Below are 9324 nucleotides of genomic sequence, written 5' to 3' on the forward strand. Positions count from 1 at the left end.
AAGTGTTAGATTTTTTTGAAAGGCCTTTTCTCCATCTAACGAGATGATCATGTGGTTTTCGCCTTTCAGTTTGCTTATATGGTGGATTACATTTCTTGATTTACACATGTTGTACCATCCCTGCATCTTTGGGATGAAACTTACTTGATCATAGTGGATGACCTTTTTGATATGCTCTTGGATTCAGTTTGCAAGTATTTTATTGAGCATTTATGCATCTATGTTCTTAGGGAAAACTTGGTCTGTAATTCTCTTTCTTTGTTAGGCCTTTGTGTGATTTGAATATCAGGATAACTGTGGCCTCACAAAATTAATTGGACAGTGTTTTTCCTGTTTATTTCAAGAGTATTGGCATTAATTCTTCTTTGAAATTCTCGTGGAATTCTGTGCTAAAATCATCTTGCCTGAATTTTTTTTGTTGTTGTTTTTTGGTTTATTTTGTTTTTTGTTGGGAGACTTTTAATGACAACATCTATATTACTGGAGGCTATAAGACTTTTAAAATTGCTTATCTATCTTGATTTAATATTGTTAAGTGGTAAATATGGAGCAAATGATCAATTTCTTTTAGATTTTCCAGTTTGGCGGAACACAGGTTTTAAAAGTATGTCCTTCTGATGCTCTGGATTTCTTCAGGGTCTGCTGTTACATCCGATTTTATTTCTAATTTTGCTAATTTGGCTATTCTTTCTGTGGTCTTTAGTTAATTTGGGTAAGAGTTTGTCAGTCATTGATTTTTCTCAGAGAACCAATTCTTTGTTTCATTAATTTTGTATATTGGTTTTGTATATTTATTTCTATTTTAAGGCTTTCAACCCTGAGTTTGATTATGTCTTGCTGTCTACTCCTTTGGGATGTGATTGTTCTTCTCTTTGTTCTAGAGATTTCATGTTACTTAAGATTTTAAGTTACTAGTGTGAGATCTTTGCAGTATTTTTATGTGTGCTCTTAATGCTATGAACTCCTCTCTTTCCCTGTGCCCCATATGTTTGGGCAGTTTGTGGATTCATTTTTCATTCAGTTTTAGAAAGTCTTTTTCCTAACATCTGTCTTGACCCATTTTTCATTCAGTAGTTTTCTTGAACTTGTGAGCTTCGTTATTTCTGTTGGTAGTATCCAGTTTTAATCTCTGTTGGTCAGATAAAATGCAGGGAGGTATATCAATTTTCTTGTATCTTTTGAGACTTGTGTTTCTTTCAGTCTGTGGTCCATTTTGAAGAAAGTTCCGGCCGGGCGGTGGTGGCGCACGCCTTTAATCCCAGCACTTGGGAGGCAGAGGCAGGCAGATTTCTGAGTTCGAGGCCAGCCTGGTCTACAGAGTGAGTTCCAGGACAGCCAGGGCTATACAGAGAAACCCTGTCTCGAAAATCCAAAAAAAAAAAAAAAATTTGAAGAAAGTTCCATGAGGTGTTGACAGACTGTATATTCTTTTGTGTTTGGGTGAAATGTTTTGGAAATATCTGTTAGGTCCATTTGGCTTATGACCTCAGTTAGCTCCCCCTATTTCTCCTTCTAGCTTTTGTGTGGCTGGCCTGTCTATCGGTGAGAGTGGGAGAGTGAAGTATTGAGGTCTCCCACTATCAGCATATGATAGTCAATATGAGATTTAATCTGTCATAGTCTTTCTTTTACAAACATGGGTGTCCCTGTGTTTGGTGCATAGATGTTAATATTTCAAAGTCCTTTTGCTGGATGTTTTCCTTTGTTGACTATGTTGTGTCTTCCTCTATCTCTTTTGATTTGTAGTCTATTTGTCAGATATTAAAATGACTAAACTATCTTGATGCTTAGGTCCATTTTCTTAAAACATTTTTTCCCCTCTTTTCTATCCCGAGATGATGTCTATTCTTGATGTTAAGGTGTGACTTTTAAGTGGAGCAGAACAAGGGACCACGTTTCTTGCATCCATAATGTTAATAGTGTCTTTTTATTGTGGAAATGAGAGTTTTGACATTGAAAGATAACAATAAGTGGAATTTGTTGATATCTGTTATTTTGTGTTTTTGGTGGATATGTGTGCGTGTGTACATGCAAACCTGTGTGTGTTTCTCTTGTGATATGCTTGTCTGGGATTCTTTATACCCTATTATTTTTGGGGGTATGATTAACCTTTAGGTTGGTGTTTTACTTCTAGTGCTTTCTGCAGGGCTGAGTTTGTAGACAGATACTGATAAATTTGGTTTTATCATTGAAAATCTTATTTTGCCATCTACAGTGATTGAAAGTTCTGCTAGGTAAAATAGTCTAGGCTGCAATATATGATCTCTTAGAGCCCATAGAACATCTGTCCAGGCTCTTTTGGCTTTGAGAGGCTTCATTGAAAAGGCAGGTATTATTCTAATATGTCTGCCTTTATGTTACTTGGTCTTTTTCCCTTGCAGTGTTCTTTGTTCTTTTATTTTGTGCCAAGGGGACTTTTTTTCTGGCTGGTCTAGTCTATTTGGTGTTCTGTATCCTCCTTGAACCTTTATAAGCATCTTCTTCTTTAGGTTAGGGGATTTTATTCTGTGACTTTGTGCCTTTGACCTAGGTTTTCTCTTCTTTCTCCAGTCCTACTATTCTTAGATTTGGTCTTTTCAGTGTGTCCCAGATTTCCTGGCTGTTTTGTGCCAGGACTTTTTTAGATTTCAGATTTCATTTGATTGAGGTATCCATTTCTTCTATCTTTTCTTGAATAACTGTGATACCCTCTTCCATCTCTTTTTATTATTGCGTTCTGTTACTCTGAGGATACTGTGAGAGTTCCTGAAGTTTTCATTTGCAGATTTCCCTCAGTAAGTGTGTTCTTTCTTTCTTTATTTTTTCCACTTTCAGGTCTTGAACTGTTTCCTTCATTCTCTTTCATGGTTTGTGTTTTCATAGATTTCTTTAATGGATTCATTCATTTCCTCTGAAAAGACCTCTATCATATTCATAAAGGCTATTTTAAGGTGCTTATCTTGTGTTTCAGTTACATTGCAATTCTTAGGGCCTCCTATGGCAAGATGACATGTCCTGGATATTATTGAGTTGTTTATGCTGAGGTCTAGGCATCTATGTTTGGGAAGATTTAAATTCCGGGCGATGAAAACTGATCTTGTTTTCGTTGAGTGGATGAATTTTCCTTAGTTATGTTGCCCACTGTGATTCTTAGGAGAGTGTGACGGCTGTGTGCTGCCTGGTAGGCAGCTCTTCTTGGATCCTGACAGGTGTGTATTCTGGGGATGTGTTTCTAGGTTTGAGGAGATGACACTTAGGAATGAAGATGGGCTAGGAGAGGGACACTGAGGGGACACAAGATAGGGAGGAAAGCAGGGTTTTCTACCAGGATCTGCTTAGTCCCCTGGGAATGGGGGAAGAGAGTGAGAAGAAGCTGAAGCAGGTAGTCTGTTACACACCTGGGGATGACTCTAGGGGATTGAACTTGGAGGAGAGAAGGGAAAGCTGAAGATCTGCATTAGCCCAAGTACTTCACTGGCATAACTGGCCTGAGAGGCCCGGGGAATGGGTGTGGATTTGGGGGCTAGGATACAGCAATAAGTGGGGAGAAGGAAGTTGATAGGCGAAGTTCTGTTTATCCTACGGCTGAAGGGAGTGGAGAGGAAGAGAGGCTGCTGCGGATGTCTGCTCCAGAGCTGGGAGTTGAGGCTGGAGCATTGGACTTGAGGCAGTGGAGAGAGATTTGAAGATTTGCCTATCTGTTTTCCTGGCTGCAGTGCCCTGATGGTTCCCTGCTCATTCCAACACTTAAGCCAGCCTTGTGTCACCTGTCAGGGACTGACCACAGGCCACTGACATCCTCTTGTCCCTCATGTCATGGCTCACAAGCTCTTGACATCTAGTTACAACTTTTGCATACTCTGCCATGTGAACGTGCCAGGTTGTAGACAATTGACTCCTCCATTTACCCTTGCTGGTGCCAACAGCACCAGACTCACCTCCTCTGCTTTAGAAACCAAGCTCATAAGTGCAGCCCGAGTATTTTTGGTGGCAGCATCATTGAGTGTTCTGCAGCTGGCAATTGGAGACTTATCATCCTGTGTAGTCGCTATCCTATGCAACTCAAATCCTCGCTTGCCCTTGTGCATTTGTGTTTTTAAACCAAGAATAACCACATCAACAGAGTTTTGTGCGAACGTCTTTGGACTGGGCTGCAGATATGCGCATGCCCACATGTAAACTAGCCTTTAGTATACACTTAACATCTGTCATGATTTTAAGCCAGCTCTTCCACATCACTTGTTACCCTGACCCATTTCTTTGCTTGGTGAGTTCCTTTTGAATCCCGATTCTGTCATTTAGTATAATCATTCTGTCTCAGCTTTATGACATACCCATTTTTCATAAACCCACCCCTGTAGCTTCTGCCAAGTTATTAATTAAAATGCTAAACAGATGGGGCCAAAGGCAAGCTTCGTGCCAGGACACTGAGCTGCATCTCCAAGTCGTTGTGGATCCTTTAATTAGTGCTGTTTAAGTGGCTGCACGCCCACCAACAGTGTGAGTGTGGATCGTACTTCGCACTCCACCCCAGTGTATTTCATTAAAGACTGTGCTAACTCCCTTAAAACCCGGATGTTGTGTTTACTACATATGTCTAATCTACCAGCCTTACAGAATAGAAAATGGAGTCTAATTTCTTCTTTGAAACAGATCCTGACTTCTAATAATTGCTGCCTGCTTTCTGTGTAAAGACATGCTCAGAGCGAGATTCAACTTTGCCAGTCTACAGACTAGAAAACGAATACTTTATGTATGCCAACATCTATGTGTGTGTACATCAGCTTTGCTGCGAGTGCACATGGAGGATGGGTGACTACCTTCACTGTCAATTTCCCCGCCATGTTATCTTTTATTGGCCTGGAACATGCCTATTAAGTTACACAGGCTATCCAACGAGGATCCACTTGTTTCTGCCTTGCAATGCTGGGATCACAGATACAGGCACATTCCCATGCTGTATTAGATACGTTCCAATTGTTGTGATAAAAGACCATGACCAAAAGCCACTTAAGAATTTATTTTGGATTATGCTTCCATAGGAGGGAGTCATGACAGCAACCCCAGGCATAGTGGCAGGAACAGAAAGCTCAGAGTTCACATTTCCATAAAAAGTGCAAAGCAGAGAGAGCAAGCTGGAACCAGGGCGAGGCTGCATACTGTCAAAGCCTGCTCCCCACCCCATGATGTGCTTCTTCCAATAAAGCTGCACCTCTTAAACCTCCTGGAACATTACCATGAATCAGGATCAGGTGTGCCTAGCCTCTAGGGGACATTCCCCATTCAAACCACTATACATGGTTCTGAGGACTTCAACTCAGCTCTTTCCATTTCCGAGGCAAGAGCTTTACTGACAGCCATCCCCCAGACAGAGACTTTCACATATTCTTCTCTAATATTTCCTCTTGCTTATCACTGTCAAGGAAGAAAAGCAAAATGGAGTAGCATTAGACCGAGGAAGTACTAGTTAGGAAGCCATGTTGATCAGATTGCAGAAACTTTTGTGGGTATATCTTTGAACTGCAGATATGCGCATGCCCACATGTAAATTAGTCTTTAGTGTACCCTTAACATCTGTCATCCTTCCCCAGTCTTTCTAAAGACTAAAACCAAGTCTAATAATACTTCAGTTAACAAAATAGCTTAACTTTTTTCCAGTACTGACCAAAACTTCTAAGCCCCTTGTGGTTTAAAACTCCAAATACAGCCATCATATTATAAAACTTTGAAGCAAAACTTCAAGGCTCCTTGACTCTGTGTTTTCTTGGATTTCAGTCCCAATAAATTCCAAATAAATGTTGTTTACTTTGTTCCTAACTGGAGTTTGTTGCTGGTTGACAAACCTCTTCCCTATGATTTGACAGTGATTCACCTCTCCCTCTGGGTATCTGTTCTGACACTATTTTAAAGGATTAATGTAGGGATGCAGCAGAAAATGTCCTTGCTCTTCCCAGTGTATTAATTAGACCTGGGTTTTAGTTTCCTCTTAGGAATATTCTTAAGATGATCTCTGTAGCCCCCATGGTTATCCTGTTATTAGCTGTGAAGCAGAGAGATTACGGCAACGCACACACAACTCCCACAGGGGCACAGCCAGCCAGGAACCAGAGACTTGTGTCTGAGCTTCATACTCCAAATAAGGACATGAAACCGAAGCCTGAGGATACAGAAGCTCAGACCCTCCTTATTCCCTGCAATGTTTTATTTCTGTAGATGCACATTGTATGTTTGACCTTTACAAGGTGCTTTCATCTCAACCAGACATATTTCAGAAAGACCATACTGCCTACCATGACATTGTTTCCAGCACTTAGAAGTTGAGGTGGAATCTCATTCTCTAAATCAATAGACTTCAATTTTAACACCAGGCTATCTTAGGGACCACAAAGGTGCATGATAGCCACAGAGGAGCAATGCCCTGGAGATGAACATCTGCATTTTAGGACAGATAAACTACATGGTGCATTTGCTTTGATAAGCCATCACTAGAAGGACACAAACAATTCTTGAATTTGCCTCAAGAAGTTAATTTTCCCCCTTTGCTTTAAGGTTCCCACTGAGACAACAGGCTGTTAGGTCTTTAACATATCTAGTTAGGTATTTATCCTGACACCAATCTTCATAGACATCCATGGAGGCTAATTAGTATTAGCTATTTGAGTGAATACCACCTCACTGAACTTCAAAGGTCAAGTCTTTTTATCTTGGAGTTCTTCCATCTTGTATATCTCTTATCATTTTATTGTTGTTTATATGATGTGTGTGTGTGTGTGTGTGTGTAGATACATGTGGAGGTTCAAAGGTCTACTTGTGTTTCTTCCAGAGTTGTTTCTACTTCACTTTTTGAAATGGTTCTCTTACAGAGCCTGAAAAGCTCACCACTTTGGCTAGACTGGATAATGGCTGCAGATGTACTTACCTCTGCCTCGTCAATGCTTGGGTTGCAGGTGTATGCGTAATGTTTGGCTGTGTGTATACGCATGCAGACACATGTACCTTTGTCCACACATAAACATCAGAGGAGGATGTCAAATATTCTGCTTGATCTCCCTCCACCTCGTTTCTTTGAGAGAGTCCCTCACTAAGCCCAAATCTAGGCTGGTAGCCAACATCTCCCAGTGAGTTTCTTGTCTCAGACGGTGTTAGCACTGGGTGCTAGGCTCTAACCAGTACTTTACCCAAGTACTAGGATCTCAAGGTTCTCATGCTTGCACAGCAAGTGTTCTTAGCCACTGAACCATGTCCCCAGTCTCCACGCTTGTTTGTTTATGGAAAGGTACAGGGTGTAGTACTATTTACTATTAAAATTATTATTCAACTTGAAGAGATAAGCAAATACATTGTCCCAAAGTGATTGAAATTTGTTGTATTTATTTCTTTCTAAAGTTTATACATTTACATATACCATATTATAATCCTTCACTGTTTGCATGATTTCTATTACATAAAAACCATTTCAAATGCAATAAATTTTGTTGTCCTTAAACAACAAAATACCCTCAACTTATAAAAACACAGGGACAATTATATTCATGACCATTTACACAATAAAGAAAGGTACTGTCTACATCACTGCTTCTATACATATCAGCTGACCCACTCGTCTTCAAGGTCAAGGTTACTTTAGTAACAGTGAAATAGGGTAATATCTATATACAATTATTTCAATAAAAATAAAGCAATTGTAAAATGTAAACTTAATTTTCAAAATATTCTTTAAACACTTTGACAATATCCACATAGATTACTGCTCCATTCTAACGACTACCACCTTGAATGGCACTATTTGGAGATGGCATTTCTTGAGTCTGGTGCGTGATAAGGAACAGGTTTTCAGTACATGGTGTGGGACCACTAGCTTTCCTAGGTCTGCAACAGCTGACCATTTGGCCACTGAAAAGGGGTGGGGGGCTATTTTGTCACTAATTACTTTCACAATTTGCAGGGGCATATGACACTGGAACTGTGGTGACACAGAAATGACCAATGGAGAAAACTTTGAAGGTAAAGGAATATTGTGCATTGCCAATCATTTGGAGCCACAGTAGATATAAACTGGTCGTCGATAGGCTGCCAAAGCCCAGCTCCTAATTATCTTAAAAGATACAGACTGTCACCCTTATGTGCATGCCACAGTAACCAGGGTTGACAACATGGGTTCTTGTATAAATTTATGTTCCAATATTGAATTCCAAAAACGTGAGGTAGAAGAGAATGCAGGGAGGCGTGTTGGCCTTTGCTCACCAATTCTCAAGAGAGCCGAGCATTGTTGAGCAATTTTATGTTCTTGACCCTTCCCACAGAAATGGAAACGTTATCCATTTCTGGAAATCTGGGAGCAAAGGAAAAGATATCCTCTGACACTGACCAGAACTCAATGTGCCATTTTGTTACTTGAAAAGACAAAACAAAGTTTTGCTTCAAACTGTGGATCTTGTCACACTTGTCTTCCTCCATGACTGTGTCACCCTCAGAGCGGATAGGATATCTTGCCTAAATAGGGTCAAGCCACTAGGACAGCTGGATTCCTAATGAACGTGGAACCCAGAACATACCTGCTGCTGAGCAGAAGCCCAAGTGGAGAAGAAGGCCAAGGAGAAGCTCCAGAGAGGGAAGATCTCCCTGCTCTCCACTGCCCTGGGCTAAGGGCTCAGAGCAGTGAGCCTCAGACCTGCTATGTGATCCTTCATTGAGCCTTGAGACTGGGACTTGAGAGTATGTCCAAAGACTGATATAGACCAATGGGGAAACTCTTAATGAAACTCCAAAGTTCTCTCCATTCACCAATGCTTTCCAAATTGATGTCAAGGTGCGTGTTTTCACACTACTACCAGTTAGAGCTGAGCTCTCCCCTGCAAAAGTGCTTTGTATTTGGGTTCGTGCCTATTTTCCTCCTGAAGAGCCTGGCCCGTGGACAAGTGCTCAGCTGGTTAGCACAGTCCAGTGTGATCTCTTTCACCTATATCTGAGGAGCCATGGCAGGCAAGCCACACCTTGGGCTCCAAAGGTAATATGGCCTCTCCGTTTACACTCTCCTCTGGAAGGAATGATCTGCGGAGTGCTAGCGAGGGGTTCTGGAGTCCCTGCCTATGGGTCACAAGAATTCCTTCAAGTTGGTGTCCACTAGAAAGACACAGCATCTGTCCCTGGCCCCTCTCAGAGTCAGACATCAGCACTCCATCATTTCCCCTGGTTCTTGGAACACATCTGTGATACAGTTTCCACTGTCTCCATTCATCACCTCTAGAATACTCTGGCCCTCGGTGTCTTAAGGTAATATATTTATATAGCTTAAAATTCTCTCTCTCTCTCTCTCTCTCTCTCTCTCTCTCTCTCTCTCTCTCT

The sequence above is a fragment of the Grammomys surdaster genome, unplaced genomic scaffold (genome assembly GCF_004785775.1).
Source record: "Grammomys surdaster isolate TR1022 unplaced genomic scaffold, NIH_TR_1.0 125780, whole genome shotgun sequence".
NCBI lineage: Eukaryota > Metazoa > Chordata > Mammalia > Rodentia > Muridae > Grammomys > Grammomys surdaster.